Below are 22,901 nucleotides of genomic sequence, written 5' to 3'. Positions count from 1 at the left end.
GTTGTTGTTGTTGTTGTAACAGTTTACTAGTCCCTGCCAGTGCGGGACTAACTCATCTAACTATAAGATCAGGAAACTTTCCATTTCTACGGGTTGGGCCCAACGGGAGAGGGTTATTAGGTGAGTGGGCTTGAGAGGGCATGTGAGTAGATGGTTAGTATCGTGCGGTGTGCTTTCACATGCTGGACATATTGAGTATGTCTTTTAATTGCTTTTCTAAAAAATTTATTTCCCCACATCTTATAAAATGAATCATTAAAATTTATATGTAAGCTAATAACTAGACACAGAATGCTCCGATTTGCACAAGAATTTCTGTAATTTGAAGCTTATTTCTCTCATATGGGTTTTCCTCCATAAATTGCTTAAAATTACAAACGAGTTTTGTCTTTGAGCCAAAATGTGTTAAAAAATCATAAAATTTTCGTTCAAACTTCAACAAATCATAAACGACTCAGCCGATAAGTGTACTGTTTTTTGTTATAAAACTTTGAGATGTTTATTATCACTCTGCAGTAAAACTATTTAGCAATTATTTTCTATTATCATTAAAATGTTTTTCATAAAGCGTCATTTTTTCAAAAATACTTTTTGCGTAGTTCTTTGTAGTGCGCCAAATTACAGATAAAGTAAAGCTGCTAATTGTAAGCTTTCTATATTAATTTCTATATCTGCTGAGAAGAGTTCCACTACGCTTTAGAATAAATAGAATAAAGTACTTTGCCTTAACGGCAGAGCTAGGCATATGGAGTATTTGCTAGTATATTATATGTAATACATTTATCCTCTTTAATGATTTAAACAATATTATATTTATAAAATTTCGCGCATTGATTTTTGACCACTTATCGAAATCGCAAACCTGTCACAACAAAGTTTGCAGTACATAACTTTTTTCATATAAACACTTTATCATGCTGGTCACCTACGCCATCAAATTTAAAATTCTTAAAATGTATGTCAAAATACATACAAATTATATGGTCGTGAAATATGCATGAAATTTCATATGTATCTCACGACAAAGGGGAACATTTTCAGGCATAGGCGGTCTAGGAGCAGTCACCAGCTTCGACGATTCGAGTTTCGATAACTCCGACTATAATTTTAAAAAAATTGATAAATAATTTAATGAACATTATTCCCGTTCTATTTCCAGACGTCGACACCTATTCATTGGCAAAGCGCTCCAATAACTCTAAAGCGACTCTACAAACTTCAGCACAGAAAACTGTAGAGCAAATGAATAATATTGTGGAGTTAAGAAAAGCAAAGGGTTATCTAGTACAAGATCATGCAGGTTCAGTTGTGATGAAGGGTCTATGGAACACTTAATCAGCAACCGTGAGGCTTTAAGCCACAGGAGACGCAGAATTCTGGGTTCGTGCCTACTAGAGAAGGAAGACCTACAATTGCTCCCTCCTAAGGAGCTGGTACTAAATAATTATAATTAAGTAATTGGGGGCGCGCTATAGATCAATCTGGTCGCATTGCATAAAGGCCTTAGCATAGCTCGTACAACCATTACCATTAAGAAAAGCAAAGTTAGCTCAAATTTCAAGTTTAAACCTCTTTTACAACACTTCGAGTTACTTCTGGAGTAGTTGCCGCACGTCGGTTTTCTTTTGGGGGCGAAATTCACACAAATGGCCTACAAGAGGACTGAAAAGCCACAAGGAAGTATTAATTAAATGTAATTTTAGTTTGTTCTGTTATATTTTTTGTTTTATTCTATTTTATTTTATTGTATTTTATTTTTTTTTTGTCTTATTTTATTTTTTTAAATTTTATTTTAGTTTATTTTATTTTATTTTTTTTTTTTTTTTTTTTTTTTTTTTTTATTGCATCCCAATACTGTCATAGTTGTAAACAACCGGAGGAAAAAGAAACAATCTTCCATTTCCTCTGTGAATGCCCTGCCCTATGGAAGGACAGAATGTTAACCCTGGGCAAACCGCTGTTCGAGAGTCTCGAGCAACTGTCTGGCGTAGACGTCAACAACCTAATAAGGTTCCTAAACCGCACAGACTGGATATAGTCCTGCTGCGAATAACTGTTAAACAATTTGGTAACGAGGATGTGGCAACAAAATGGTGCGGAAGCGCTAGTTGGATTCTGGATGAATCACCACTCTAACCAACCAACCAAGCATCCCAAAGAAGGAGTGTTTTACATTAATTGGCGACAGCTTTGCTGCAAGCCAATAATTTATACAATAACAGGTACAAAATATTACAATTAAATATATATATAAATATTATACAAAATAGTTAACAAATTTACTAACAAGAAAAACGTTTACTGTAAAAAGTTTCGGACTATATGGCAAGAATTGAGTAAAGCTGCTTTCTGCATGTCGAAAATTAAATATTCTGGGAGTTGGAGAGTTTTCACGTTGTCTGCTAAGTTTTTATGCACTAGTCCGTGGGCTGAGATGATAATTGGTAGTATGTGCACCTTCCTTAGCTTCCACTGGCGTTTGACATCAATGCCTAAGTCAGAATATTTGGATATTTTTTCTGCATATGTTTTTTGCATGTTTCTGTTTAGAGGAACAGCAATATCAACTATATAACCAGTCGCTTGAGATTTATCAATAAGGAAAATATCTGGTCTATTGTGGTCTCTTGTGGCATTTGTTAAAATTGTTCGGTCGTAATATAGAAGGTAGTTGGAGTCTTCTTGAACAGGTTCTGGGGTGTATCTGAAGTACGGTATTTTGCTTGGATTGAAGTTGTACATCTGCGTCAGTTTTAGATGGATTATTTTCGCGATGTCATTATGTCGCTTCAGGTACATAGAGTTTGCCAGTGTGGTGCATCCCGCTAGCACGTGGTCTAATGTCTCACTTCGACTATTGCATCTTCGGCATCTGTCTGCAGCGGCATTTGGATCTCGCATTACGTATTTAATGTAATTTCTCGTTGGAATCACACCATCTTGTATGGCGAAAATGGTACCCTCCGTTTCGGCAAATATCGACCTGTTGGTAAGCCATAAGTGCGACAATTTTTGGTCGACATGTGGGCTCAGCAAGTCTTTTCGATATACGCCGTGGATAGCCATTTCAGACCATCTTTGGATTTTTTCATCTATTGTGGTTGTGTTCTTGATTTCGTAGGGTTGATTCATCCGAAGTGGGGTATAATTATCATCCGCAGCATTTGCAGCCTTGTGGAGCTCGGATTGGGAACACTTATGTTGGAAATATGCTCTTATGTTCAAGATAAGTTTGTCATGCAGTGCTCCAACATCAATCTGTCCTCTGGGTAGCATCATTCGAACGACAGAGCTTTTTGGGTGACGTGACTTGTATTTAGTCATAATTGTGCGTATTATTCGTTGTAGATTTTCTATTTCAGTAGATGACCATTTTACAATTCCGAAGCTATACGATACCACCGGGACGACAAATGAATTAATGGCGTGGATTTGGTTTTTCCCATTAAGTTGGGTTTTACAGATAGCGTGAAGGCGCCTTTTAAATTCTGCTATCAGTTTTTTCCTCATTTGCATCGTATTTATACTGCTGCTTTGCATAACTCCAAGGTACTTGTATACCTCTCCTGCCTCCATTTCTGCTATGTCGAGTCCGCTACTTTCCGCGGTTACATGTCGATAAACCACTTTACCTTTAACTATTGTGATCTTTCGGCATTTATCAAGTCCAATAGGCATTTTAATGTCATTGGAGAAGGTTTCGACACATCTCAAAAGCTTATCTAGATGTTTGGAATTGCTGGCGTAGAGTTTCAGATCATCTACGTAAAAAAGATGGCTCAGTCGGAATCTTTCAGACTGTCCGTGTTTTAATACAAACCCATGTCCCGTCTCATTCAGGATGTGACTTAAGGGGTTCATGCTGAGAACAAATCAGAGCGGACTCAACGAGTCACCTTGAAAGATACCATTTCGAATGTTTATTTCGGTTGTGTATTGAGAGCTTTCCGGGCCAGGTATTTTTATTCTTGTCCTCCAGCGTTGCATAACTTTTTCTAGAAAGAGTATGATATTGGAATTGAAGTTGTAAATACGAAGTACTTCAATAAGCCAGGAGTGTGGAACCGAATCGAATGCTTTCATCCAGTCAATATAAGCTGCATAGAGGTTTCTGTTCTTCTGTTTAGATTGCCCAAGGACAACTTGATCTATAATCAGTTGCTCTTTACAACCTTGTGATGCACGTATACATCCTTTCTGCTCTTCTGCAATCAGATTATGTGTTTCGATATGCTCATAAAAGATGTTAGTTATGCACGACGTAAGTATTTTGTAAATAACTTATTTTATTTTATTTTATTTTATTTTATTTTCCTTTATTTTATTTTATTATTATTTTTATTTTTTTATATTTTATTATTTTATTTTTACTTATTTTATTTATTTTTTTTTTATTTATTTCGATTAATTTATTCTAATAATTTATTTTTTTTTTGTATTGTAACTTATTTTCTGCCTGTTGTGTATGTTGTATATTAAACTTAACCGGAATAAAAGAAAACAGTAATGAAATAAAATTCATATCGAATTTGATTTTATATTTTGCTTTAAATTAAAACAAAAAAACGAGCTGCTTCAACTTTCATTTTGATGTTTCTTCTCATTTGAGTCAATCAATGTTGCTGACGAAATTTCATTGCTATGATATTAGTACTAATACTCCTTACTAACAATAGGGCACCGGTTAGTTAGTACTTATACTTTCACACGCCACTGTTGCGGCCAGTCATCAGCCTATCAACACATTAGTTTAGCCTCTCACTTAGTTTTAGTTCTCTAAGTTCTTATCTAGAGTTGACAATGCTTAAAGGCGAGTTTCCGCAAGCCATATCTTGACAATATTTTTCTTATCATCGGCACTTGTTCTCACTTGAGTATTCGCCACTTAACTGCTTGCGACCTTGGAAGGACGTTTTACTGCACTGCTTTCAGTTTTCTAATTTTAGCGAATATTATCTATTTACAGTTTGCAATCACGAATCACGAACTTTATACCTGTTTTGTTTTTGCAACTTATTAAGCAGCGAGACTCAATCACATATTTAAATTTAAAAATCATAAAATCTAAATTTATAGTTACCATTGACTGATAACCATTTTGTTGCTGTCGTTTTCCAGAAAGTTTGTGTACTAGTAAATATAAATATTTTTAATAATCGGTTTAAATTATTTGCCAATAAATTGTATAGCAATCTAAGCTGTTCAATGTATTATAAATACTCGTACATACATATATGAATACCTCCGCGCATGCCAACCGCACGTCGCCCACTTGTCTTTGCTTCACTTACTCCGCACCACACTTGGCGACACTCGAAATCGTCAAATGAGATAAAGTTGATTGACGTTAGTGATTTGGCGTAAACAGCAAAATGTGAAGTGCATATATATGTATGTAGGTGTACATCTATATATGTATGTATGTATATGTGTAAGCAAGTACCTAAACCTGCATACATAAAGTCATATAAAAATTATTATGTATAAAACACTTCAAGTACCTGTTTTGCAGAATTGCGCCAAATACGCATATTCACAGTAAACAAAATATTGCTTACATTACAAAAACAATAAAGCGATACAAATCCAATATATTTAAACCTAACGTCACATTCGTACTTCAGAGTGCGTTATTTTGTTCAAGGACAAAAGCGACCTTGACTGCTTAGTGCGAAAAAGCGTTGTTGTCATCAGCATTGTTGTGTTCAATAGTCCACTGAAAAATACATACATGCATACATATGTACATATAGATACATTTATTTATGCCAAAGTAATCAGAGTGAAGCGTTAGTTACCCTGCAGTGAAAAGCGAAAATGGCCAGCGAATATTTGAGCTCATAAACAGGTATTTTGAGGAGGAAGTCAACTAGTTCGAGAGTGCTTGAAATTGTACCGGTTGCAAATTGTTCAATTAGAGCGACATAGAGTATATATAAAAAAAATTTTAACTTTTTATTGTTGCTATGCTTTTAAATGACAATATTTAACTTGCTTTTTGCTTAGTTTCAGAATCAGTGAACACTTGAAAATTTTAATTTTTAATACAAAATCGTATTAAGTCAAATAGGCAATTCAAATATTAGAATAATTTTGATTTACTACTCTAATTTGTAATAAAATACTTATGAAACGTTAATTTAACAACTTTTTTCCCCAATTTTTCAACTCACCCAAACTGGTGAATTTCGTCACAAATCGGACTAGTTGTTTTTTGCCAATTCTGAAGTAGATCTTTAACCGATATTAGGAGAATGCAGTGCTAATTAGTTAACTAACTATTCTCATTTGTAATAAAATACATATGAAACGCTAATTTAACAACTTTTTTTTCAATTTTTCATTGAATTTTTCAAATTTCAACTCACCCTAAACTGGTGAATTTCGCCACAAATCGGACTAGTTGTTTTTTGTCAATTCTGAAGCAGATCTTTAACTAATATTAGGCGAATGCATGGCTAATTAGTTCCTTAACTGATATTGGGCTAATGCAGAGCCTGCCAATTGGCATGCCGTGCCAGGTACTCGTCATATTAAACATACGAATTGCAGGCATTGAAAAAAGGTAGAAAACGAATTAGTGGAGCTGCAAAGCCACCTGGTGGTTAAGTAATTGAGAACTAGTAGGTTGGACTGCGGGGTAGTCGCTCATAGACTTTGTTTTATGCACATTAGCAATATTAGTTGACAAAGGCTATTGGAAGTGCGGCTTTCAGCAGCCAGACGATGTGCAGCCAATTACTGCAAAATAAGAGTTGTGTACGCTTATCAGCAAAAGGCACAGAAAAACGCAAAAATAGAAACAAACAAAAAATAAATAAGTAAAGCAAAAACTACACAAAAACAAGTAATATTTTACCTGACTTAATTTTGCACTCAACCAAGGCGGATGAGATCAGCGCTAAAATAGGGTACAAAGTGCAATGGGGACTTTATAAAATAAAGGAAGGAATAGAGTTCCTCTGAGCAAATGTACACTTGTTTTCATAATATAAATTTAGTGCAGGTCTAAATCATAAATAAAGAGAGAAATTAAAATTAGAAAATTAAAGAGACTATGAGTGTCATATTTGTAGCAGAAGGCTTTTCGAGAAATATATACATTCATATCACTTCTAACTTCGGCGGAAGAGACCGTAGCGGTCTTTAGAGGAAATTTGAATTTTTTACTCTGGATTTCATTAGTACAATTTTTTTTTTTGAAGAATTGTTTTTGGCTTTTTCTTGGTTTGAAATATAGTTTGCTGCAGTTTTGAAGTAAGAGCTGGGAAAAAATTTTTAATTTTGCAAGATATACGAGCAAATCTTCTTCTTCTTTCATAGCGATACAACGCGGGGTGCGTCAAAGCTTCCTTCAAAATTCTCCTCCAAAGCGGTCTATCTTGAGCTGTTGCTTCATAGTTACGAGCAAATACATAGGTGTTGGATATTCGTATAGCTGATTTTCTCAAAAAAAAAAAAAAAAACCGCAAACTACCTATACATACGTATTTAAAGATACATATACGTATGTAAATGACAAATATAAATATTTTTGCCTGTGTTCAAAGTCGATTTTTTTCTGTCTTGACTACGCGCTACAGTTAAAAAAACACCAATTTGATTCTATTCTAAAAAGTGTTTTCAAATTATTTTTATGCGTATTTGTATTCCTTCAAACTGCATTATTTCTATTTACTTGTACATTCGTCTATCTACCTATGAGTTCCCAGAAATGAGCCATAAAAATACAGTTAATGCATTTCTCATTATTTAATTTTTACCGGGCGAAATTCTGCGAACAAATTTTCAACGTATTTGCACGGTTTTAAGAAAACGTTACGAAAAAAATAAGTAACGATAACTTTTCCACCCCAGTTTTGTTTTTTTTAATTTTTCTGTTTTTGTACTTTGGACGACAGCTGCTTGCCTTCTTTGGCAGTGTCATGCAACAATAACTCAGGTTTGAGTCAAGCAACACTTCAGCAGTTGAATGAATGAATGAATGAATGCATAGCGAATTTGCAACACGACAACAGCGCATACACACATACACACACACACACACCTGCATAGAAATACATACACATAAAATATATTAATATAAACAAGTGTTGCGGCAATAAAAATTCTACTAAAGCAATAAAATTACTTAAAGTTGAACTAGATGTTGAGGCTATGTAGTGCACACACATACGAACATACATATGTACGAGTGTTAACATACTATATATACATATGTATGTAGGCATGTGCTTAGGCATGCAAGTTTGCAATGCACTTTAGTATCAGTAAATGTAAATAAAAATTTTAATTCGTACCCCTTACAATTGTAGTTGAGAAAAAATCCATCAGTTGGGGCGAGCAGAGAAATAAGAGTCAAAGGCCTGCAGCACGAATTGTCTGTACTCGTATGAGTATTGCAGCTATGTAGAAGGGGAACACCAAGACAATGACTGCAATGGTGTTGTAAGTAAAATAGAGAAACAACAAATAAATTTAAAAGGTTAAAAAAGTAAACAAAACACGAGTAGGAATCGCCACCAAGAAAGGGTAGGATAGTAGTGTTAATTCTATAGTGTTTTGAAGAGGCGTTCGTTCAGTGCGGTTGGCGTCGAAGCTGGTGTTGGCGGGAGCAAACGGTTGGCATTTGCAAAGCTGAGTGCAAATTGCAATGCCACAATTGAAATCATGACTGAAAATAGTGTAAATAGGGACTGAATGTGGGAGAATGAGATTTTTATCGAAATGGAATGACAATTAATGGTACTGAGAGAAATGGAATAGGTTGGAATGGATTGTAATAAAATGGAGTAAAATGCAAGAATTGGTATGCAAGGTAATTCAATTAATTATAATTTAAAAAATAAAATAAAATAAAATGAAAAGAGATGAAATAAAATAAAATAAAATAAAATAAAATAAAATAAAATAAAATAAAATAAAATAAAATAAAATAAAATAAAATAAAATAAAATAAAGTAAAATAAAATAAAATAAAATTACCTATTAGAAATATTAAGAATATACAAAATCGATGCTGCCACTGTTGCCCTCTTGGGCCGCATAATGAGCAAGTGGAATACAAAACTGGTTCTAAATGGAACTGTTTCAAAACAGATTTCAATCAAATGTGGGGATGCCTTAAGCCCCCTATGGTTCTACATCGGCCTCAACCCGCTTAGCAGGCTTCTTACACATAAGCAAAACGGCTTTACACTTAAAACAGAAATACGAGAGCATACGTTCAACCATCTCCTATTTGTTGATGACTTGAAACTTTACGCAAACAAAAAGCATAAGCTTCATGAGCTGATAGATGTCACTAAAGCTTTCAGTGATGACGTAGGAATGGAATTTGGGACAGATAAGTGCAAAATAATACATCTAATTAGAGGTCAGCTTGATGAAACCGAAGAAAACTACGCAGTAGATCAAAATATTATTATAGACAACTTACATAGCAGCGAATCTTATAAATATATAAGATTAACTACCAAAACTTTCCGCCAACTTTTTGCCTTGCACAGTGCCATTTATGAGAAGACAAGATATGACCACAGGTCGCAGGAGGCTTATGCTTGATTACAGTTCAGTTGGCCCAGGGGAAAAACTCCATATTGGACATAGCAAATCGTTTTAAAAAAGTTTTCTTTAGTAGCGGTCGCCCCTCGGCAGACACTGGCAAAGTCTGAGTGAATTTCTGCAATGAAAAAGTTTCTCATAAAAAATATCTGCCATTCGGAGACGATATAAAAATGTAGCTCCTTCCATTTACGGAAAAAGCACCTAAATTAAACAAAAAAAAAAATTATATCGTATATACAGGGTACTCTGTCCTAACGAACACCTCTCGTAAGCGGACACCTCCCATAAGCGAATATTTTTTTAGTACATACCAAAAATCCTTAAGAATAAAAAAAAAAGTGTTTCTCTTGACGCACAGTCCTCCCATTTACCTTAACTCTGTTATGGGAGACTTTATTACTCCCTTTTTTTATACTTTTCTCATGAGCGGAGAAAATTATCAGTCGCTTAGGTGTTCACTTAAAAGGGAGTACACTACATTTTGTATATATGCTTGTGCTCGAATAAGTAAGACAGTTTACCTTTTTTCGATATTCAATATATGTACTTTTCATGCTAATATTTTTTTTTTTAATTTTTTATACTTTTTTATACAACAAAAGCCTTATTAATTAATAATAAGTTCCAACTTTGTAAAAAAATTAACGAAGTTCAAAAATATGATTTTTAGAAAACTTTTCAGCATGCAGTTTTATAGACCCTTAAGTTTTAGTATATTAAAGTGCAAGTTTGAAGTCGCTCAAAAGTCCCAATTATTTGAAAAAAAATTTTTTTACATGCAATGTTGAGCATTTCCTTCCATACAAGAGACTGTCGAACATATGCTTTACATGGAATCCAGTTTCAGTAAGCAGTAGAGTTCAACGAAGTGTTCATTTGAAGTTTTGAAGTTTTTCATTTGGCCACGGTTTTTGTTTTCTTTGAGTATTTTAACACCGCGTTTTGGTGTCTAGAGCTTTCTTTTGGCAACTGGGCATTGTTGCGTTCTATGATAGAACTTCTTTCGTCTGTGTAAATATTTATTTTCCGCTTTGTGGTTCAGCAAGGCGCTTGGTGTGCGAACTGACTGAGGAAACAATGAGTTCTGAGTTCTCATAAAGGTTTACAAAGAACTTTTCTGGAAGCATTACAGGATTTAGCCACGAAGGATTCAGATTTTCAAAATGAGGGATCTAAAATATCAACTTAATATAATACTGAAATGCCCAGGGAATTTATACTGCGTTTTCGAACTGCAATTCAACTATCTGAGTTTGTTCCCAGGCTTAGTTTGAGTACAAATCAGAAAAATATACGTGAAGAAAACTTTGAAAAATTCTGAAAATTTTTCAACCTTCGTTCATTGCACTCATCACAAGGCCTGGCATAAAGAAGCATAAAAAAATTATAATAAACTTAAAAAATTATGGAAAAAACACTTAAACTCAAGCCCGTAAAAAATTCGCATACGAGCATCTAAACTGGCAATCGCGCGCATCATCACCTCGTTTCAAAACGAAATGCTAACTGCGAACTGCGAACTACTCAAATACACAATTAGATAACACGTATGTGTGTGCATACGAGTCACACATACATGCATATAAAGAAATGTAGTTGGTAATATTTAAACAAAAGAAAAAAGAACAAAAAAAAAAAAACATTTTTACTGTTGCATTATTCATTGCTCTTTTTTGCTTGCGATTTAATTAAATGGCAGTGAGTAGAACGTCTGCCGAAAAGGAAAATGCACTAACAACAAATAAAGGGAAAATAAAAAAATTAAATTTACAATCCCATAAACTTTACGGAATGTCAATGAAATGACGGAAGGATTCAGCGCTGATGAGCGGCGTACAAACGGCAATTATGCACACACACACACATACATACACACACTGACTCAGGTATACACCTTTCTTTTGACAGTGAGTGCAAATTGCAGACGTACTTTAATGGTAATAGCAGCTAGTTGGCCAATTGCCGTTAACCTTTGAGGAGAATTCGAGAAAGAATTTGCTGCAATTCACTGGGAAGTTTTGAAGAAAAATGATTTGTACAGAAGAAATTAATTAAGAACTTCTACTGGCATAAGAATGCGAATTACTACAACTCGCCTTGTGAAGAAAGGCAATAATTTAGGAAGTAGTTGAAGTTGAAATTAAATTATTTATTTAATAAAAAATGTGTAAAAAATAAGGAAAAATCGAGATGTAGTAGAAGAGAAGCAACATTTTTTGCGCGCTTATTCTGCTTATTTAGAAATTCGAGTACACCGACTGAAGTGAGTAATATTGAAAAAAAGAGGGGAAAATATATTGTACTAGTAGGGAAAATGCCTGTATTACAATAAAGGTCATGAAATGGAGACTGCTGGGAAACAATCTTGCGTAATCTGAAGTAGCGAATTAGGCTCCATGCTCAACTTGCGCTAGAACAAATAGTCGGGAGTTTGGAGTAGTTTGAGTTTTGCGGTTATTTAAATTATAAATATCGGTATAAGGCTGCAATACAACACATTGACTCTTTAAAAGGTAAGAAAATATAAAAATAAATAGTAAATATTTTTTTATTTAATTTAAATCGAAAATGAAGAAAAAGTGATAGACTGTATTCCAATATCGATCGTAAAATACATATCATTTTCTTAGAATTCTTAGCTTATCTGTCGATTCCTTCCTTGTGCTTCTGACTTCTTCGCTTTGCTAAATATCTACAAAAGCTGCTTATATTTCTAGTAAAGCGGTTCAGACTAAACTGGCAAGTCCGAACAGAAACTGTCAAACTTTCTATTACTACTTGGAAGGAAAGACGTTCGGTTGGTGGTCAGTATTATTACAGGACATAACCCATGGGGTCAGCATATGACCACCATTGGAATCATTGAGGATCCAGTGTTCCTGTCTTGCTTGGAAGAGGCGGATAGCACTGAGCGCTTTCTCTGTGAGTGTCCTGCCTTTGCTAGAGCAAGACTACGAGTTTTGGGTTCCGATGTCGTGAGAATGAGTAATATTCGTTCTCTAAAACTGGAGGATATTTACAGATTTACCAAAGATTCCGGAAAATTCTCACAGGACTAACTACCTCTGTCTCTGTCTCTATTCTTTCCTATCTCTTTCTCTGACACTTTTCTCCTTTCCCCCTTGACGGTAGATAGTCTTTCCAGAGCTCTAAATACAATGGGCTTTTAGCCTGAGTGTTTTAGGAACCACCAAATCTCTTGGTGCTCCTTGGCTCGACAATTCAAATTTCAATTTCAAACTGGACCAAAACAAAGGAATCACAACGTCTCCACTGAGATGCCAATGGGCCAAAGTCCGGCAAGAATCCGGTCACGATCCTAGCAACTGCAGATCTACTTTTCACTAGCAGATGTTGGATGTTCTCTTAAGACCATTATTTGGGTCACACAACATTAGCTATTCTGCGGCAATTCACCAAATACGACGCATTTTCTGATTTTGTGTATGTACACGTAATTTGATGCTTATAAATCCTATCGGGCTTGGGCTAACTATCTGGCTAACTTATCGCCCAAAACTCGTTTAAGGAATCTCGTTTGGGTAACCCATAGGCCTCGTTTCTTGTTTAAGTATGAAACATTTGAGACAGTTTCTGTCATCATTAACAGTTCATTTAATCATCTGTTGTGAGAACTCCGTACTCGACCATCTACTAGGCAACATGTGCTTACCTGAACACTACTCTTAGGTAGGTACGTGAAAAAGTTGAAGTACCAGTCTGGCACTCCTAAGTAGCACTAAAGTGCACTTTTAATAACATTATGAGAGCCCCAGCGGGCAGATATCTACAACCAGCCAGAGCAGTTGTTGTAATGAAGAAGAGTGATGGGATTTAGGTTGGAGCACTGTCTCAGGCTGCCGAAGAAAGGAGATCTTAGTCATCTAGCAGTGACCTTAATCGTCTAGCTGTCAAACCCGAACATTTACAGAGAAAGTGCTGAACAGTCTTCTTCTCTGAAAGTTTCCCACAGTATTTGTAATGAGGCTTAAATCTAAAAAATAACTACTCTTATTACCGTCAAAAATCTATTTTCTTTTGAATATTTTCTGAGAAAAGAGCAGCTCGAAATATGCTTAAAAAGATCGAAACGTCGGCAAGTATGAGAGTTGAACCATTATTTATTAACCTTTCATCAGCTTTTCGTATTAAATCATTTTCAATTTCAATAAAGATTTTCGTACTAAATTGGATTTCATTTCATTTATTGCCCAAAATCATTTAACATAGCAGTTTACAAAGTTATGATAAAATTAGATTATTTAGCATTATCCTAACATACACTTGTATTTATCTAGGAGTTTAAAATTGGATGAATTTTGAAAGTTTTTCATCTTCAGTAATGAAACGTTTGTTCAAAATTTCGTCGGATCCAGCCTTGGAAATCACGTCTTAGGCGATATCAACACGGTGTCCTTTTTTACATGAAATTCGGGATCTTTGGGACAAAATTTGCACCAAATCATTAACTACAGTGTCCTGAACGGACCCATAAGTAATGTTCAAGTCGCCTGCCAGCTCTCTGATGTTTTTTTTTTATTTAATTTAAATCCATTTTCAAAACTGTAAAAAATAGAAATCACGTGCAGAGGTAGATTTACTCAATACGGCGTAACTTTTTCAAGTGCCTAGAATTGGCTACACAATTTCGGCCGGAATGATAATGACAGATATGGCAACCTAACAAAACAAAAAAAAAAACAGAACCCAAATCAGTTGACTTAGTGCGTCACGTATCGATTTTTCTGGTAATTTTTGGTGGCGTAATGCTAATTTTTTCTAATCCAGTACGCAAAATTTTTGCTAAATATTGGCTTGGGGAATAAGTTCAAAGCGTTTTTGTTTCTTTTATTTCACAACAATTTGATAGCTGTTCGGCAAAGGGTAAGTATTCATTCGATAGAACTCTTTCTGCTCTACAAAACTGTGTTAGTTGTAGTTTTGAGTTATTTATATAAGTTTTTAGTTTTTAGGTTTGGAAATGGAGTACCCAGGAGGCAGTAATCAACATTTTCGACATCTCTTCTTTGCTTTTTATCGAGGACAAAAAGCTGCCGAAGCAGTCCGGCACATTTGCCCATAGTCCCATAGGTGAGTCTACAGCACGAAAATGGGTCACAAAGTTCAAAAATGGCGACTTTGACGTCGATGATACGTCCCGCAGCGAAAGGCGGAAGACCTTCTGAATTCGATGAAGAACACCTCTCAAGAATCACTTTTGAAAGAGAATCGTCGCCAAACCAGTCGTGAATTGACGGAAAAAACGAACTGCGATCATAAAACGATTCTCAATCACCTTCATTCTAAGGGATTTATTGAAAAATTGGGAGCCGGGGAGCCTCACGAGCTCAACGAAAACAACAAAGAAAGTCGCCTTCAAATTGCTCCGCAGCATCTCGCCCGCCATCGAGCAACACGAGGTCATGATAAATGGTGTCTATACATCCATATGAAGCAAAGAAAGGAGTGGGTGACTGCAGGAGATACGCCAAAACCGTAGTGAAGACGGATCTTTATCCAAAGAAGATGAGTATATGTGTTTGGTGGGACTGGGAAGGCATAGTGACTGGGAAATGTTCGAAAACAGTGCCACGGTCAACAAGGAGCTCTACATTGCTCATCTGCACCGCGTGAATGAGGCTATTCGACTGAAAAGACCTGATTGTCAACGCCAGGCCCTATGTTGCACAAATCGTCAAAGTCGCACTCAAAGAGCTGGATTAGCAGGTCCTTCAGCATCAGCCGTACTCTCCGGCACTTGCACCGACCGATTACCATCTTTTCCACTCCGTGTCAAACCGTATAAAAGGCATTACCTTGGATAACAAAGATGTCCTTAAAAACTGGCTCAAGAACTTCTTTGACACCAGATCAGACGATTTTTAGAAGAGCGGCATCAACAAATTGGTCGAGAGGTGGGTAGAGGTTGTAAACAGCAACGGCGAATAGATAATTGATTAGCTTATTGATATATACGGTAAAAACGCTACGAACTTATTCGCCAACTTAATACATCCTTCACCTTAATAGCAATAATTTAGCAGATCTTCTTTATGGCCTTTTATAGCATTCGAGAATTAAAAGTAATCAAATTTCTTTAAATTCATAAAATTTTGTTTTTTAATTTTAATTCACAGTGGCAAACATTCTTTAAATTCAACACTGCAATTCATTAAAAACTAATTTTGGAAAGTAATTGACACCACTTGGAAAAGTTGAAAACTTAATTCCGTATGCAGCAGGTCTGTATAAATATGTTTTTTGTATGTGCGTGCAATTTTAAGCAGTTCTCCATTTGTAAGTTTATATGTACGTTACATTTACACACACACACACACACATGCAAGTATGTATGTTAACGACCACTTTATTGGATTTTTGACAATGGAAATTACTGCGAATTCAACAATTCCCTGCCTTCGTTACGATTTAGTTGTTTTCGAATTAAATTTTATGTTTCGAGTACACGCCCAAATCGCATTACAAAACCACAAAAAGGAGAGCAGCAGAAAAAGTGTAGGAAATATGTAAGAGAAAAAAGAAAAACAGAGAACAAAAAAGCAGCAGAAGCAGCACAGCAACACAGAACTCAGCTTACAGGTGAAGCAAAAGGTAGAAAGGTAGGTGGAGAGGTAGCTACTCGCCGGTAGCTGCTGACCATTTAGCATATGCTGATATACTTAACTACACACACACAGATGCATATACGTATGCACACTCGCAAATGAGCCACTGTGGCGATGTGACAATTTAAAATGCAGTGCAAGCATTCTACAGGTATACGACAGCGCATGAAAGTGTCGAGTGTAAGTATGCAGATATGCTTGACCGTAAGTGCATATGGATGTGTGAATGTGAATAGTAAGGAAAAACATATGCACATTTGTTGTAAGTGTGTGCATGTAAATTGATATAAAGTCACTCAACAAAAAGTGGGAAAAAAGTGAATAATTTGATTTTTGAATGAAGTGTGCAAAATTCAAGCCACCACCAGCTAGCCAGGCAGCGAATCGGCAACCCAAGGAGGGTGTATGACGGGTATTGAGGGCATGTAACGAGGTTGTTAACACGTTAACAAAATTGCTTATGGTCAAATTACGGACTGAATGATGGTGAAATGCCTGAAAATCGTTGTGATCAGAGCTTTGAAGAAATGCGACTAATGTGTACGCGCAGCTGTGTGACAAGCATACAGATGCGTTTGCGCCTACATAGTCTGGGAATTTTCTGCTAATATGATAATATGATGGGAGAATTTGAAAGTTTATGTTTTACATACCGACATGTATTTGTGGCACTTTCGAACTGACTAATAAATGTCGCGCCAATTACCAAGAAATATCGTTTTTCGAAGCGACATTTCGTCTCACTTTTGGTGCTAAATTCTTTACAAATGGGCGGTTAAATTCATTTAAAACACACAAGTGGTACATGGGTGAGTAAAATGGAAATTTTGAAAATATATGAACTGATTGCGGGCCTTAAAATGGGTTTTGGTTGCAATTTATTTTATATAAGAAAGTAAGAAGTCTCTTTTAAGCGTTCATCGATTCGGCGACATCGTGCGAGCTACGAACAAGCAATCGAAAACGGATTTTGTTTTTGGAATATGGTTGGAATGTAATAAGAATACGAAAATGATTTCGACGATGTCTTGACTCTGTCACACGAAGAGCTGGCTAAACAAAAAGACAGATTACAGGGAACAATTATGAAAGACGCAAGCGTTGAAGCAAGCGATACTCGAAACCCTTTCAAACCGAGGAGAGCTTTAAAATAATTAAAAGCTTAATAAAATGCACAAGAGCATTTTTCAAAGCCAACATTTTGTAAAAATTAAAATAAAAATTAAAATTTGTTTGTGTGAAATTGAAGTTCATTTTAATTTTATTTTATTTTACAACAATTTGTTTCCTGCTTTTAGTATTCATTCGAAAGAAATCTTTCTGATCTCTAAAACTGTGTTAGTTGTATTTTTGAGTTATTTAATTTTTTATTATTTTTGAGGCTTAGAAATGGAACACCCAGGAGGTAAACATCAACATTTCCGACACCTGCTCTTCTGTGCTTATCATCGAGGTCAAAGAGCTGGGAAGCAGTCCGGCACATTTTCGACGTGTACGGAGAAGGTGTCATAGTCGAGTATGCAGTATAGGAATGGTTTGCAAAGTTCAAAAATGGTGACTGTTATTTTAAAAATTTTCTGTTTTGAGTTAAAAAATTTAATATTTAAAATTAATTGAAATATTTTTAAATAAAAAGTAACGAATAAAAAAAATTTGTTTTGAGTGAAAAAAGTATTATTTTTTTTTTAATTTAACAAAAAAAGACTATAATTTCAACAATTTACTATATAATTTAATAATTCAAATTAATGAAAATATTTTTGTTTGAAAAGGAACAAAAAAAACATATTTTAAAGTGAAAAATCTAATTTTTTTCAATAAAAAGTAATAAACAAAAAAAATACTATATTTTCAATAATTTACTATATAATTTAATATTTAAAATGAATTAAATATTTTTCAATAAGAAGTAATGAGCAAACAAAAAAATTAAAAAAAAAAACTATAATTTCGATAATTTACTATCTAATTTAATATTTCAAATTACAAGAAAACAAAAAAATTAAACAAAAAAAAATTTTTTAACAAAAAAAAATACTATAATTTCGATAATTTATTATATAATTTAATATTTCAAGAAAATATTTTTCGATAAGACGTGATAAACAAACAACTTTTTACTGAAAAAATTATTATTACTTTTTTAATTTAACAAAAAAATACTATAATTTACTACATAATTTAATACAATATTTCAAATAAATTAAAATATTTCTGAATAAAAAGTAACAAACAAAAAAAAAACTAATTCAAAGTGAAAAATTTATTTTGTTTTTAATTGAGCAAAAAAAATTACTATAATTTCTATAATTTACTATATAATTTAATATTTCAAATTAATTACAATATTTTTCAATAAAACCTTACAAACCAATATAAAAACACATATTTTAAAATGAAAAATTTTATTTGTTTCTGTAAATTTAACAAAAAAAAATTACTACAATTTCTGGTTAAGTATATTTGGTTACGAGAAAAATTCAAAAATGAAAATTAAAAAATTTAATATATTAATTTTAATATAAAAAATATGCAAAAATACTTTTATATAAAATATTTCCAAATAAAAATTGATTTTATATATTTTAAATAAAAGAATTTCTAAAAATAGTATGTTATGTCAAAATTTTTAAAACAAACGAAATCTCTACTCTTAAATAGTAATTTGTGACTGTTTTAATCCGAATATAAATTGGGTCGTTCCGGTAACGTATAACCTACTGTGGGGCGCACGATATTTGGCTATGTTTCCTTGGTTATATGCAAAATTTGAATATTAAAACGAAAAACTAAATTGAATTTAATTAAATAAATATTTCAATACAAAAATATTAAAAAAAAAAATTATATGAAAAATAAAATTTCCGATATTTACGTTAAAAAAATATATTTCATAAAAAGGTTTATTTGGTTAAAAGAAAAGCCAAATCATACAAATAAAAAAAAAAATAGAAATAAACCACAAACCAGTTTCCAAAAAAAAAATTATTATAATATATAAAAAAATTAAAATATTTAGAAAATTATAACATTTACGCATATATGAAATTATATGATTTTTTTCCAACACATAAACAATATTTTGTGGATAAGTGCTTTGGTTATTTATTTTGATTATTTATTTATTATTTTAATGTTTATTAAACTGCAAGAAATTTTGTTTTCCAAAACACAAAATTTTAAAATATGATTTAGTATAATAATGTTGTTACAATAATGTTGTTAAAAAATATATTTTTAGTGAAATTTTGTTCCACATACTTTTGACCGAAGTAAACATAAATTTTTTTTTATATTTTTTATTTTTTATATTTTTGCAATATTTTCATTATCCCCGAGCTTCTATTTGCTAATGGGGTATTATTTTTTACTAAAAAGTATATGTTTTTCAAATATTCATAACCAACCACCACCACACACTCACTTTTTGTACTTGTTGCAGATGTTTAATAAACAACAACAATACGCGCTTCGCTGAATGTTTGCTTGCTTTTGTTATTTTCCCCAGTTTTTTTTTTTTTTTTTGGTTTGTTTTTCAAAGCTTTGCCATGTTAATCCGCTTGTATGTAAATATTATTAATGTTATCATTAAAATCAGTCATCTGCCAGACAACAGAAACACCGGCCACGTGTATGAAAACATTCGCGCTCGCACACTTGCACGCACTCACACAAACGCAAGCACAATAACAATATTAATTTACCACTCACCTAGCGGGCGAATGCACACAGTCGGCAATGATTTATATGGTCGTGCGTATACCTGTGTGTGTGTAGTGAAAACACCATCCCAGCATTATTTACTACCTATTACAATATTAGTTTTGTTGAAAGCAAAAATTTCACTTTTTAGTAAAACCATTTTTTCGTCTTTTCTACATTGCAAATTTTCACTGTTTTTTCGTTTGTTTTCTGCCTTGATTTTCGGTTTTCTTAAAACAAACGTGTGACAAAAATGTATGCAAAATTTAAAATACAAATATAAAAACAATAAATAAGAATAATGCAAATGCTTCACGTTATTTAAGAAGACATTTCTCTTAATTTTTGTTTCAATGTTTGATTTTCGTTTTTTTCGTTGCTTTTTGCTTTCGAAATGTTCGTTATTTATTATGCACTTTTTCTTGCTTTTTTTCAAATGACTGGCGTATAAGGTCATTAATGTCACACATGACTGCGCATGCGCGCGCTTATTTAGTGATTTAAGGTGGCACCATGAAATTATTTTTGGAACAGAAGCAAACAAAGAAAAATGGAAATTGAAGTGGTGTTCTTTAAGAAACCTTTAGAAGTTTCCAGTAGCACTGCGTAGTACTATGTACTGAAAAATGTATGTGTACGAGAGTAATGGATATGGAAAATTGTGGCTTACTGGCTTCTTCTGAAATAAGCTGAGTGAGGGAAATGAGTTTTTACGTATTTGTTTGTTGTATACGGAGCTAAAGTCATTTTGTGCAGCGAGTTTAACACAAATCGTGCGTTAATTCGACTATAAATAAAAAAACCAGTAATAATTTTTTAAGTATTTTTTCATTGGAAAAAGCAAATCCTAGAAGAATAAGTGGAATAGTGAAAGGAATTTCATGCGTTTTCTTCTGAAACATCAATAACGGCAAATATTCAAAATAGGGTTTTCCAATAACAGGTGTTACAGGTGAATGGATTGCGCTATGGAGAGATGATTATCGATTTTTTATGGCCGTCATTGGATGGTATTGATCTGGACAACGTTTATTTTCAAGAAGACGGCGCTACGTGCCACATAAGCAACGAAACCATTGATCTTTTACGGGAAAAGTTTCCGGACCGTGTTAACTCTAGAAGAGGTGATCAGAATTGGCTACAGAGATCTTGTGATTTAACACCTTGTGACTTTTTTCTTTTGGGCCAAGTGAAAGAGAAGTTCTACGCCAATAGCCCAGGGTCAATTCGAGACCTCAAAGATGGAATTCGTGAGGCAATCGAGCCACTTTGTAATTCGGTTATGGAAAATTTCATGAAAAGGATATTGTCCTGTATGCGTGGTCGTGGTGGTCATTTGCCTGATGTTCTTCTTCATAATTTGAATTATTTTACCATGAAAAAAATGAAAATAAATGTATGTATATATACGAGTAAATCATTCAAAATCAATCATCTAATTTTCTTTTAGAATAAAATTTTTATTAAATGAAAAACAAAAATTTTTTTAGAGTGATGGAAATCTTTATTGTGCCATTACGCGCTTCATTGCTGCTCTGTTTGTATGCCGCAGCTGTTTAGTTCGCAAGTACCGAATATGGCACCATTTGCAAAAATTATAGATCTTCCAATAGGGAGATTTATTTTGCGCCACCTTATAATTAATTTTAACAAAATTATTTACATTTGTTTTGCTTTGCATCCATACAAAATATTACATTTTATTTATTTAGCAGAAATGAAAAGAAATATTTTTGGATTAAAAAATATAAATTAATTCAGGATTTTCCCTGTTCAATTTTAAGCTATGAATTGCTTAGAAAGTGGAAAAAGTAATTAGCATAAAAAGTTACCTGCTTGTGTCTGGGAAAATAGTCTCCTTTGGACTAAAACAAAAATAAGAACTGGCTGCTAGTTCATCTTCATTAAAAAAATTAGTAGTCAAGGTTTTATAATTAAGTAAATAAAAAATGTACTAGTTGCAACAAGTGGATTTATTAAAAAAATACCAAATGCTAGGTTTATTATAACAAAACAAAAAAAAAAAAGAAAAAACAAATTTTGTAAATATTTTGAGATTAAACAGAACATTTTTTTGCAATTTTATATTGAACGTTTTACTACTTCATAAACAAATAAAATAAAAAACTAGTCTCGTTTCTTTATTACATTTTTTTTATGCTTTCAATGAAATTTATTACTTCACTGAAATATATGTTACATATTTTTTTTGCCAAAATTTTTTATAAATTTAGTCAGTCGTGTATGCATATTTTTTTTAATTTAAATTCACAAAAACTGATACGAGTAAAAATACTCAAAAGTTTGTTTTCAGCTAAGTCAACAAAAATGGAGCAGATGGTCTTAGAAAAAGGAGTTCCGCCAGTATTGATAAGGGAACAAAATGCTCAATCCGAGAAAGCTTGGATCGAAGACGAGTCGGGAACTGCCGCCATGTGGCTTGCTGGAAACTCCCAGCTCCGTTGCATATTTGTTCGGCACATTTTTGAGTTGAAAAAAAAAAAAATTTCTTTCAAACAAAAACTCTTTTTGAATTATTTCAAATACGGAAATTTTAATTTGATATATACAACTAAGAAGAGAAAAGGTAGTAACTTTTTAGCACAAAGTTTGTTGTAGACAGCGACAGTGTAAATAATAAGGGAAACCCAAAAAATGTAGTTTTTAATTCTTTAAGGTTCTGTTGTGATATTTGCAAAAAAAAATACTTTGGGACTTCGGGGACCTCCTTGTTTACCAAACACGATTTGTAAACAAAGTATACGAAACTTTAGTTTTGCAAAAAAAAAAAAATTAAAATTAAATTTATAAAAAAAAATTAAATAAAATTTATCTAAAAAATCCAAAATAATTTAAATAAAATTTATATAAAAATAAATATTTAGTTTTAACTAAACGTTATTTTATGCATTTTAAACAGAAATTAAAATTGTTGTTTTAAATTATTGTATAAATTAAAATAATTAAATTAACTAATTAAAATTTTATTAAACAAATTAAATAATA

General features: G+C 33.2%; 1 protein-coding gene across 4 annotated transcripts in view; it reads right to left on the bottom strand.

Moving 5' to 3' along the window:
• Positions 1–22,901, bottom strand: part of LOC129242957 (mucin-3A) — a 65,543-nt gene that overhangs the window by 39,555 nt on the left and 3,087 nt on the right. Inside the window, exon 1 of one of the 4 annotated variants that reach the window (XM_054879927.1) lies at positions 19,905–20,125. The exons of 2 other annotated variants lie outside the window; for them this stretch is intronic. The gene's annotated coding sequence lies outside the window, so the exon portion shown is untranslated. Of the gene's footprint in view, positions 1–19,617; positions 19,702–19,904; positions 20,126–22,901 lie in introns of those variants that run through there. One more of the 4 variants, XM_054879928.1, reaches the window with a different exon arrangement.

The sequence above is a fragment of the Anastrepha obliqua genome, chromosome 3 (assembly GCF_027943255.1).
Source record: "Anastrepha obliqua isolate idAnaObli1 chromosome 3, idAnaObli1_1.0, whole genome shotgun sequence".
NCBI lineage: Eukaryota > Metazoa > Arthropoda > Insecta > Diptera > Tephritidae > Anastrepha > Anastrepha obliqua.
Note: the sequence above shows the minus strand (reverse complement) of the source record. Positions and strands in the feature narration are given on the sequence as shown.